The sequence below is a fragment of the Notolepis coatsorum genome, assembly GCF_963971535.1.
Source record: "Notolepis coatsorum genome assembly, chromosome: 5".
NCBI classification, from domain to species: Eukaryota; Metazoa; Chordata; class Actinopteri; order Aulopiformes; family Paralepididae; genus Notolepis; species Notolepis coatsorum.
In genome coordinates, this window is record NC_140169.1 from 147,547,796 (window position 1) to 147,560,596 (window position 12,801).

A 12,801-nucleotide genomic window follows, 5' to 3' on the forward strand; every position below is an offset into this window, starting at 1 on the left:
ATACACTACCTGAAGCATACTGCACCTTGTGACACTGTGAATACTGGAATATATATTTCATTTAGTTAGATTTAAATTATAATTATATTGACCAAATTGTTTACACTGCTTCCCCCATGCTCAGTATATTCTTACTGTATTTATTTCTGTATATTTTATATTTTATTTCATTTCATTTTATTCTATTTTACTCTACACTCTTATCCTAGGCAACTTGATTTGATTTGTGTTATTATTCTAATTTGTGACCTGTCCTGTCTAAATGTTTAAATGTTGAGCGATTTGCAGTGTCAAATTTCCCACGGGATAATAAAAGTATTTCTATTCTATTCTATTCTATTCTATTCTATTCTATTCTATTCTATTCTATTCTATTCTATTCTATATAGATACTAGACAGCTGACTATAGAAATAAGACTATAGATACTAGACTGCTGACTATAGACCCAGACTTCAGCTAACTGCTCTGTCCCGCTCCTGCAGAGAGGATACGCTCCTGTGGAGTTCTATGTCGAGGGTCTGAGGAGTCGCACACTGAAGTCTCTGACACCCAAGCTAGGTGAGCCTCCAGCTGTGTGTGTTGCATCATGTACATACTGTACATTAAGGCTGAGATGATATTCCATTTGGAAGAATGGATAAATCGGGACAAAATTCTCGATAAATATCAATATTTGTATTAGTATTTTTTTAATATATATATTTCTTTTTTAATTATTACATGTTTTTTTTATCATTATTTAAACAACAAATGTATGTTTATTTTGCAGCAATTCTTTGTCGTTGCCGCCATCTTTAGTGTTACAGATTTCCCCGTTCAAAACCACCACAGTGATCCTTCTCATGTTACAGTCTGGTCTCTGGATGTGATGCAGGAGTGCACTGCTTATTGAATGTTACAGTCTGGTCTCTGGATGTGATGCAGGAGTGCACTGCTTATTGAATGTTACAGTCTGGTCTCTGGATGTGATGCAGGAGTGCACTGCTTATTGAATGTTACAGTCTGGTCTCTGGATGTGATGCAGGAGTGCACTGCTTATTGAATGTTACAGTCTGGTCTCTGGATGTGATGCAGGAGTGCACTGCTTATTGAATGTTACAGTCTGGTCTCTGGATGTGATGCAGGAGTGCACTGCTTATTGAATGTTACAGTCTGGTCTCTAGATGTGATGCAGGAGTGCACTGCATATTGAATGTTACAGTCTGGTCTCTGGATGTGATGCAGGAGTGCACTGCTTATTGAATGTTACAGTCTGGTCTCTGGATGTGATGCAGGAGTGCACTGCTTATTGAATGTTACAGTCTGGTCTCTGGATGTAATGCAGGAGTGCACTGCTTATTGAATGTTACAGTCTGGTCTCTGGATGTGATGCAGGAGTGCACTGCTTATTGAATGTTACAGTCTGGTCTCTGGATGTGATGCAGGAGTGCACTGCTTATTGAATGTTACAGTCTGGTCTCTGGATGTGATGCAGGAGTGCACTGCTTATTGAATGTTACAGTCTGGTCTCTGGATGTGATGCAGGAGTGCACTGCATATTGAATGTTACAGTCTGGTCTCTGGATGTGATGCAGGAGTGCACTGCTTATTGAATGTTACAGTCTGGTCTCTGGATGTGATGCAGGAGTGCACTGCATATTGAATGTTACAGTCTGGTCTCTGGATGTGATGCAGGAGTGCACTGCTTATTGAATGTTACAGTCTGGTCTCTGGATGTGATGCAGGAGTGCACTGCTTATTGAATGTTACAGTCTGGTCTCTGGATGTGATGCAGGAGTGCACTGCTTATTGAATGTTACAGTCTGGTCTCTGGATGTGATGCAGGAGTGCACTGCTTATTGAATGTTACAGTCTGGTCTCTGGATGTGATGCAGGAGTGCACTGCTTATTGAATGTTACAGTCTGGTCTCTAGATGTGATGCAGGAGTGCACTGCATATTGAATGTTACAGTCTGGTCTCTGGATGTGATGCAGGAGTGCACTGCTTATTGAATGTTACAGTCTGGTCTCTGGATGTGATGCAGGAGTGCACTGCTTATTGAATGTTACAGTCTGGTCTCTGGATGTAATGCAGGAGTGCACTGCTTATTGAATGTTACAGTCTGGTCTCTGGATGTGATGCAGGAGTGCACTGCTTATTGAATGTTACAGTCTGGTCTCTGGATGTGATGCAGGAGTGCACTGCTTATTGAATGTTACAGTCTGGTCTCTGGATGTGATGCAGGAGTGCACTGCTTATTGAATGTTACAGTCTGGTCTCTGGATGTGATGCAGGAGTGCACTGCTTATTGAATGTTACAGTCTGGTCTCTGGATGTGATGCAGGAGTGCACTGCATATTGAATGTTACAGTCTGGTCTCTGGATGTGATGCAGGAGTGCACTGCTTATTGAATGTTACAGTCTGGTCTCTGGATGTGATGCAGGAGTGCACTGCTTATTGAATGTTACAGTCTGGTCTCTGGATGTGATGCAGGAGTGCACTGCTTATTGAATGTTACAGTCTGGTCTCTGGATGTGATGCAGGAGTGCACTGCTTATTGAATGTTACAGTCTGGTCTCTGGATGTGATGCAGGAGTGCACTGCTTATTGAATGTTACAGTCTGGTCTCTGGATGTGATGCAGGAGTGCACTGCTTATTGAATGTTACAGTCTGGTCTCTGGATGTGATGCAGGAGTGCACTGCTTATTGAATGTTACAGTCTGGTCTCTAGATGTGATGCAGGAGTGCACTGCATATTGAATGTTACAGTCTGGTCTCTGGATGTGATGCAGGAGTGCACTGCTTATTGAATGTTACAGTCTGGTCTCTGGATGTGATGCAGGAGTGCACTGCTTATTGAATGTTACAGTCTGGTCTCTGGATGTAATGCAGGAGTGCACTGCTTATTGAATGTTACAGTCTGGTCTCTGGATGTGATGCAGGAGTGCACTGCTTATTGAATGTTACAGTCTGGTCTCTGGATGTGATGCAGGAGTGCACTGCTTATTGAATGTTACAGTCTGGTCTCTGGATGTGATGCAGGAGTGCACTGCTTATTGAATGTTACAGTCTGGTCTCTGGATGTGATGCAGGAGTGCACTGCATATTGAATGTTACAGTCTGGTCTCTGGATGTGATGCAGGAGTGCACTGCTTATTGAATGTTACAGTCTGGTCTCTGGATGTGATGCAGGAGTGCACTGCATATTGAATGTTACAGTCTGGTCTCTGGATGTGATGCAGGAGTGCACTGCTTATTGAATGTTACAGTCTGGTCTCTGGATGTGATGCAGGAGTGCACTGCTTATTGAATGTTACAGTCTGGTCTCTGGATGTGATGCAGGAGTGCACTGCTTATTGAATGTTACAGTCTGGTCTCTGGATGTGATGCAGGAGTGCACTGCTTATTGAATGTTACAGTCTGGTCTCTGGATGTGATGCAGGAGTGCACTGCTTATTGAATGTTACAGTCTGGTCTCTGGATGTGATGCAGGAGTGCACTGCTTATTGAATGTTACAGTCTGGTCTCTGGATGTGATGCAGGAGTGCACTGCTTATTGAATGTTACAGTCTGGTCTCTAGATGTGATGCAGGAGTGCACTGCTTATTGAATGTTACAGTCTGGTCTCTAGATGTGATGCAGGAGTGCACTGCTTATTGAATGTTACAGTCTGGTCTCTGGATGTGATGCAGGAGTGCACTGCTTATTGAATGTTACAGTCTGGTCTCTGGATGTGATGCAGGAGTGCACTGCTTATTGAATGTTACAGTCTGGTCTCTGGATGTGATGCAGGAGTGCACTGCTTATTGAATGTTACAGTCTGGTCTCTGGATGTAATGCAGGAGTGCACTGCATATTGAATGTTACAGTCTGGTCTCTGGATGTGATGGAGGAGTGCACTGCTTATTGAATGTTACAGTCTGGTCTCTAGATGTGATGCAGGAGTGCACTGCTTATTGAATGTTACAGTCTGGTCTCTGGATGTAATGCAGGAGTGCACTGCATATTGAATGTTACAGTCTGGTCTCTGGATGTAATGCAGGAGTGCACTGCATATTGAATGTTACAGTCTGGTCTCTGGATGTGATGGAGGAGTGCACTGCTTATTGAATGTTACAGTCTGGTCTCTGGATGTGATGCAGGAGTGCACTGCATATTGAATTCTTTTTTACACATGCAAAGAAATCTATAAGTGATAAATCGATAAGTGGTCTCAGCCTTACTGTACATTGTTACATAACGTTAGCCTCATATGATAATTGCCTAAGTAATTTTTTGGCCAAATTGAGATTTCTGCCTAACTGTACTCTCCTCACACTGCATGTCCTCAGCCAATCAGAACACTTGTTACGTTCAAAAATCCCCATCTGCCTAACTCACTCGTGTGACTTGTGCATTTTAACGTTACGTACACGGACGGCGATCGCATGACTTAGGCAAGTAAAATAACTGCCTAGTGCCTAGTGTATGACATGTATGTATGTATTTTTGCAAACTTGTTGATAGACCTTGTGGAACTTATTTTCAAAATATAAATAAAAAAACTCTTACACATTTGCTGGAAAATGTGTTTTTTCTTCTTTTCCAAAAAATTATTACTTAGGCAATTATCGTATGAGGCTAACGATAATGTGTATTATGTGTCTGTGTACACAGGACTTGTATCCATGTGTGTATTTCTGCGTGTGTGCATAGGACTTGTGTTGATGGTCGTGTCTGTGTGTGCATGTGTGTACTGGACAGTGATGGGAATAACGGCGTTATTTTTCAGTAACAAGTAATCTAACGGATTACTCTTCCAATCTTAATAACGCTGTTACCGCTATTCCCAAAAAAATCTGCGCGTTACTATGATTGAAGCTGTTTTTTTTCATCAGACAGATCTCTGCGCCGAGAGGCAATACTTTTTTTCCTTCCTTGGTTAGTGGGCAGCGCGCGAGACAAGCGCATACAGTACATGCTGACGATTGGCTGAGGTTGAGTAAAATGTCATGGTAAGCCAATCAGAGGTAGAGGTGGGCGGGTGTTCGAAAGCATCCAGAGTCTGATACACAGCGACAACACAAGCGAGCGACTCAGTCAACGACAGACCGCGGGTCCGTGTACGTTTTGATAGTTGGTTTGGCGAGCCCAAATAATCCAAAACGAATCCAACGAACAACACAAGCGAGCAGTCAACGACAGACCGCGGGTCCATGAGCGTTTTTTGTTCACTCTTGTGTTTGTTGTGTTGCAGCGCAGGGCACTACAGTAGTGGAGGCTCTACTGCTGACAGCCTTATCAACATACAGTAGTGCTGCACTTCCTGGTTTAATAGCACAGTCTTCAGGTGCTCAGAGATATATATATCTGTATGTCATGCATGTCTTAAATGTCATGATTAGATTAGTTTAGATGATTAGATTAGATTCTTATATCTGTATGTTGTGTATGTCATAAATGTCATGAATTGAAAATGGGGGACCCTGATGTAAACAAGACGAAAGTCTTTCTCTGGTCTGCATCCCCTTAACACATTGGCGGCCATTTGGATGCGTCTAAAATCACTGTAGACGGCCAGCATAATGTAAACAGACTTGCACAGTCCGTGGGGCTGTTTGTAGAGTTAAATCTATACTTTATAGTATTGCTATCTGTCCATTCTCATTGTCAATTGAGACCATAAACTGTCCCTTCAAAATGGCTTAAAGAAATAATTTTTTCATCAATACGTTCTCATTTTATAGCGTCTTGAATATAAGCGTTATACAGGATTTGGTCTAGTATATTTCCTGGAAGGCTGGATAAAGGGCTAATAGCTACTAACGTTATATCCAATGGCATTTCCGTTATACAGAAGCTACAGTTAAAACTCAAACTGCATATGATCGGTACGATCCTCAAGCATGAATGCATGAAGGGGGGGGGGGGGGGGGGGGCGGGGGACGTCGTTTCTGATTATTGATTACCAATAACCGTGTTCGTCTCAGTAGCCACATACGCTGATCGCCTGGTTGAGTATCATAACAAGCCCTGATCAGCATGTAATTTACGTGAAAAAGATCTTACCATGAGCCGGTTGGATCCCCCAGACCATTTCCCAGTTATCGATCGCCATCTGGTAGATCGATATGTCCATTGGCTGATGATATATCCCCTTACTGCATAGTGAAATCCACGATCCAAAACGTATTCCGTGCAACAGGCTATAGACATCGCTTCAGGTGAGTAGAAAACTACATTGAAAATCCAGAAAAAAAGACAACTTCTGCCACAGGGAACACTGCATTATCGAGATAGCGCCCCTAAGAGGATCTGGCCGGTAATGCACTTTGTCGAATTCAAAGAGTAGGGTACATCTGCAGTGCCGCTCTGCGACCTTGAATAGATTATTAAAATGGAATAAAAGCCAAAACAACCTTGCCACGGAGATATCCGTGGTCGGTCCTTTAACACTTTGATCGCCGGGGTTAAATTCATAATTTACCATCCCTCGCCAGCCCTATTTAACATGGAGAAGTTCCCCTTCTTTGCAGGGCTATAACTTTTTAAATTGTATTGCTAAATTGACATTACTATGGCCCATTCAACGTCCTATATCTATTGTTCAGGGTGTAGCAACGTTATACTTTTTCATTCACATATTCATACTAAAATACGGTCTAAAGTATAAGTATGTTTTACCGTTTTCTGCAGCTTTCTCCAGAACTTGATTTATAGCCCCAAATGCATTATATTGATGATCAAATACAGTTTGATAGGAATCTGTGCGAGATAAAAAAAAATTCAACTGGACGTGCTTCTAGGAGTTACTAAGTATGATCTGATGTTGACCGGATGGGCGGGGGGTCGTTTATAATTCCGTGGGCAACGTTATATCATTCATCTAGTGTGGGTGATATGATCATTAGAGCAGTTAGTAAAGAACACGTTGAAAAATAACGCTGGATCTTACCGTATCTTCCTCGCGCTGTTGGGACGATGAGCGTGGAACTGAAATATTCCTATTATGGGATGTAGAAATACCCGATCCATTTTCAGGTTGTATAATAGTATATACGTCCAAATCATGTTGTTTATCGAGTTATTTGCAACCGATCGACATCCAGTGTGTCAAGATGGAGTCCTGCTAACGATAGCGAGTGCCCGGACGAAATATGGGTGAACACCACTTCATCCGCATCACTTCCTGTTTGGGCGATCGGCCGATCGGCCACCAGATGGTGCTCTTGAACCGTTGGAGAGTTGAGAGGGGCTCACCAGTACATATAATGTCTCCGGGGGAGAAATATGATTTCTATCACAGATTTTTGAAATATTGATATCAAAGACGCTGTCCAGCGTCTTCGGCGATTAAAGTTAAAGACTCACTTCTTCAACCATTATCTGAAATGATAAAAAAAAAAAAAAAAAAAAAATCTAACCCTGACTAACCTTACTGTCATGCACTTGTCCTAATAAACTAACCTACACTGTAACACGCAACACTTGATGAGCATTGTTACTCAGCTGATAGAGTTGTACCCTTCTTGCTGTCTTGTCGTACAGAACTTGTAAGTCGCTTTGGATAAAAGCGTCAGCTAAATGACTAAATGTAAATGTAAATGTAAAGTGTTAAGCATGGATTCGAAACACGGATATATACGTTGTTGGGCGGGAATGTGTTAACAATTGTGTGTATTGAGCTGTACTGTACTGTACCCATTCTGCAATCTGTTAATTAAAATGTTCAATCAATCAGTATATATTTGTTATTTATTTTTGGTATAGTGCTTAACAAGCATAATTTAATGTTGCCCCAAAGAGGCAATACATATCAAAAGTTCCAAAACATCTATTGTGTTTGTATGATCCACTATATAAACATAGTAATTATAATATCTACATATACATGGCATTTGATTGGAGGCTAGTCTCACTTTGTCCCACAGCAACATTAAAATAGTTTAGATTTGTGTATGTTTATGTAAAAAAATTACTTGAAAGTAACGCAATAGTTACTTTCTGAAGTAACTAGTTACTTTTAGAATTTGTAACTGAGTAAGTAATTTGGTTACTTTTTGGAAGAAGTAACTAGTAACTGTAACTAGTTACTTTTTAAAAGTAACTTGCCCAACACTGGTACTGGACTTATATTGATGTTTTGTGTGTGTGTGTGTGTGTGTGTGTGTGTGTGTGTGTGTGTGTGTGTGTGTGTGTGTGTGTGTGTATGTGTGTACTGGACTTATATTGATGTTTTGTATGTGTGTGTGTGTGTGTGTGTGTGTGTGTGTGTGTGTGTGTGTGTGTGTGTGTGTGTGTGTGTGTGTGTGTACTGGACTTATATTGATGTTTTGTGTGTGTGTGTGTGTGTGTGCATGTGTATACTGGACTTATATATATATTTTTTCTCCTCCTGTTTTTCTGTGTTTTTCACCCATCCCAATTTAGTCGTTATGCCAATTCCCCCCTCCCCTTCCTGGTCGTTGCGCGCATGTGCCCCCCACTGGTCGGTCTAGGGATCCCTGAAGTATATCAGATGCTTCCTCCGTCACATAGGAGACAGCCAGCAGCCTCTTTTCACCTGCCAGCGCGGACTCTCATTGTTGAGGTGTAACGTGTGGGAGGCTCACACTACCCTCACCATCTCCCTCCCTCGCTGTGCAGGCGCCCCGACCGACCTGTAGGAGTCGCTGTTTACAACGACCAGATTACCACCCATCGGCTTCCCTCCCGCTGACTCTGCCAATTGAGCTAGTATGACGGCCGGCCAAGCCGGAGGCAACGCTGACAGCCGGATTCGATACCAGTTTCTCTCGCGTTGGTGACGAGCCCTTAGTCCGCTGCGCCACCCAGCCGCCCCTGTACTGGACTTGTATTGATGTTTTTTGTGTTCGTGCATGTGTGTGTATGTCATCTTCTGTGTGTGTGTGTGTGTGTGTGTGTGTGTGTGTGTGTGTGTGTGTGTGTGTGTATCTGCAGGTATGATGCACATGGTGCTCGAGCCCTTCTTCAAAGGGGAGGTGTATGACATCACTCTGGTTCCCATGACGATCAGCTATGACAGAGTGCTGGAGGAGTCACTGCTGGCCCACGAGCTCCTGGGCGGCCCCAAGCCCAAGGAGACCACTGCGGTAACCGTGACGACCCAGACACACCCCTCAGCTCAGGCCTTCATAGTACGACCCAGACACACCCCTCAGCGCAGGCCTTCATAGTACGACCCAGACACACCCCTCAGCGCAGGCCTTCATAGTACGACCCAGACACACCCCTCAGCGCAGGCCTTCATAGTACGACCCAGACACACCCCTCAGCTCAGGCCTTCATAGTACGACCCAGACACACCCCTCAGCGCAGGCCTTCATAGTACGACCCAGACACACCCCTCAGCGCAGGCCTTCATAGTACGACCCAGACACACCCCTCAGCGCAGGCCTTCATAGTACGACCCAGACACACCCCTCAGCGCAGGCCTTCATAGTACGACCCAGACACACCCCTCAGCGCAGGCCTTCATAGTACGACCCAGACACACCCCTCAGCTCAGGCCTTCATAGTACGACCCAGACACACCCCTCAGCTCAGGCCTTCATAGTACGACCCAGACACACCCCTCAGCTCAGGCCTTCATAGTACGACCCAGACACACCCCTCAGCGCAGGCCTTCATAGTACGACCCAGACACACCCCTCAGCGCAGGCCTTCATAGTACGACCCAGACACACCCCTCAGCGCAGGCCTTCATAGTACGACCCAGACACACCCCTCAGCGCAGGCCTTCATAGTAGTATACAGACAGGGGTGTAAAGTACTTGAGTAATTGTACTTCGTTACAATACTTAAGTACTGTTTTTGGGGATTTGTACTTTACTCAAGTATTATTAGGTTTGTATACTTGTACTTTTACTCAATTACATTTCAGAGAAGAAAAAACATACTTTTTACTCCTTACATTTTAAATGCAGACCTACAAAGTACAAAATACAAATATCGCAGGTCCAACCATTTTAATTAGTATATATAATTTGTTTCTCTGACCGAACTAACGTTAACGTTATTAATCCTGTGGCCGCACTTTATTTAAAAACAGCCAATCAAATCCCCATGAATGGAAAATTAACCCGCCCATACCCGTGCTGATTGGTCCCTGTGCAAGACTAGGAAGCGGGGATCTTTGATTAAACAGCTGCTATCAGGAGAATAGACAGTCAGAAAAAAAGTTTTTTACTTTTATTTTTTAGTACTTAAGTACATTTAAAAGTAGAAACTTTTTACTTTTACGCAAGTGTGTTTTTAGCCAGATACTCTGACTTTTACTTGACTTTTACTTGAGTACGATTTTGAGACGGTACCCATACTTTCACGTAAGTATAATTTCTGGGTACTTTTTACACCCCTAATCGATTACTTGCGTACTCGCCATTTCAACTGAGTCATTTTTGAGGGTGCTCTATTTATTTATTTGTATTATTATTATTATTATTATATATATATATATTTTTTTTACCAAAAGTGCTGGTTGCAGAAAGCTGGACGATGGAAGCTGTGGAGCATGGATAGTAAACTTAAGGTTACCGCCGCAAAATGTTTGTTAGCTTAGTGTTATCTAAAAGATAATAACAGCAGTTTGTGTTTGCACATTTCCAATTTGTGCCAACAACATGTTGTTGCACACTTTGCATAGCGTTCACATACTATTGATACGGACGTGCTGTTCCATGAGCGGAGAGACCTGTTGTAGACAGAGTGGAGGTAATGTAATTATTACTAATGGTAAACTGACTGTTTTGACTGACAATACGCATTAACCCTTTCACTACCGTCTGTAGTGTGATAGTGAAAGGTTAACATTCTGTAGTGTGGTTGTGAAAGGGTTAACCCTTTGTCGTGTGGCAGTGAAAGGGTTAACCGTCTGTAGTGTGGTACTGAAAGGGTTAACCTGCTGTAGTGTGGTTGTGAAAGGGTTAACCATCTGTAGTGTGGTAGTGAAAGGGTTAACCTTCTGTAGTGTGCAGTGAAAGGGTTAACGACGATAGTTATATGAGTACTGGCTAAGCGTCCCGCTCTTAAGCCATACCGAGATATACCTCATCTCATGTACCTATTGTACTCCATCAATGAAAAAAACAAATCCACCCCCTCACCTGCCAGGCCCCGCCCCTAGTGGTGTGCTACTAGTACTGGGCATGGCCACCACTCACTCTTACTCGGAAAAAAATCGTTTCCAAAGAAAAGTTTCCCAAGGGAACTCAGGGCACGCTAAGAGCGGGACGCTTAGCCAGTACTCATATAACTAGGTTATATACATAACCTGTCGTTATATAGCGTACTTGCATCGCATCCCGCTCTTAAGCCATACCGAGATATGGGGTAGAGCGGACAGCGAGGCCCGACAGATGCACCAAGAACATGCAAATGACCATATTAAAAAAAAGTCTGTAAATGTGTATTCTACGTTCTTATGGAATGAATGAGATAAAAAAAGATAATTATAAAAAAATTTAAAACAATAATTTTTTTGTAATACATTTTGAGTTAATTTTCATAACGCAATAATTTGCTGTGTAATTAATTAATGCGATAAACTGACAGCCCTAGTTTTTTTTACATACTGGACTTAAGTTAACCTACGTCTTATAGTAATTTAAGTTAAGAGACGAGAATACTCTTTTCCAAAATGCTACTAGTTTAGTGTTCCGACAACCCATAGCTGCTTTAGAGCAGTACACATCAACCCTTTACAATGTAAAACCTCTTACAATCTAAATAATTAAACACTACTAGAGTATTTATTAGTATAGGAAGGAACACCATTATACAGAACACCTCTCTCTCTCTCCCTCTCTCACCCTCTCTTTCTCTCTCCCTCCCCCCTCCCCCCCCTCTCTCTCTCTCTCTCTCTCTCTCGCTCTCTCTCTCCCTCTCCCTCTCCCTCTCTCCCCTCCCTCTCTCTCTCTCTCTCTCTCTCTCTCTCTCTCTCTCTCTCTCTCTCTCTCTCTCTCTCTCTCTCTCTCTCTCTCTCTCTCTCTCTCTCTCTCTCCCCCTCCCTCCCCTCCCCCCTCTCTCTCCCTCCCCTCTCTATCTCTCTCCCCCCTCCCTCTCTATCTCTCTCCCCTCCCCCCTCTCTCTCCCCTCCCCCTCTCTATCTCTCTATCCCTCCCCTCCCCCTCTCTATCTCTCTCTCCCCCCCTCTCTCTCTCTCTCTCCCCCCTCTCTCTCTCTCTCTCTCTCTCTCTCTCTCCCTCTCCCTCTCCCCCCTCCCTCTCTCTCCCCCCCTCTCTCTCTCCCCCCCTCTCTCTCTCCCCCCCTATCTCACCCTCTCCCCCCCCCCTCTCTCTCCCCCCCCTCTCTCCCCCTCTCCTCTCTCTCCCCCCCTCTCTCTCTCCCCCCTATCTCTCCCCCCCCCCCTCTCTCCCCCCCCCTCTCTCTCCCTCTCCCTCTCTCCCCCCCCCCCTCTCTCTCTGCAGGGTCTACTGAAGGCTAGCAGTGTGCTGATGGAGGACTATGGCAGTATGCACGTGATCATTGGCCATCCTCTGTCCGTCAGACAGCTCTCTCAGGGGAGGGTCGACCGCAGCCAGTACAACCTCATCCCCAGGTAACACAAGTCATATTCTTAAAGGAGCATTTTGCCAATTATTGGTCTGAATCCTATCGTTCTGTTGTGAGGAGGACAATTGATAATGGGACATAAAACCTACGTCCCGACATGTTCTGTGTCTCGAGAGCTCTGCTGCATCGTTGTTGGCAGAGTGTCCTGCACACGAGAACACCTCAGATGATCCAAGCTAATGTAGAAGTTATGATCCAAGCTAATGTAGAAGTTATGATCCAAGCTAATGTGGAAGTTATGATC

The 12,801-nt window shown here is 43.8% G+C and overlaps 1 pseudogene across 1 annotated transcript in view; it reads left to right on the forward strand.

Moving 5' to 3' along the window:
* LOC311228415 (dihydroxyacetone phosphate acyltransferase-like) overlaps positions 1–12,801 on the forward strand; it is a 67,561-nt pseudogene that overhangs the window by 9,627 nt on the left and 45,133 nt on the right. The window contains exons 6-8 of the transcript in view: positions 485–560; positions 8,925–9,076; positions 12,413–12,543. The product of the transcript in view is annotated as a dihydroxyacetone phosphate acyltransferase-like (transcript). The remainder of the gene's footprint in view (positions 1–484; positions 561–8,924; positions 9,077–12,412; positions 12,544–12,801) is intronic.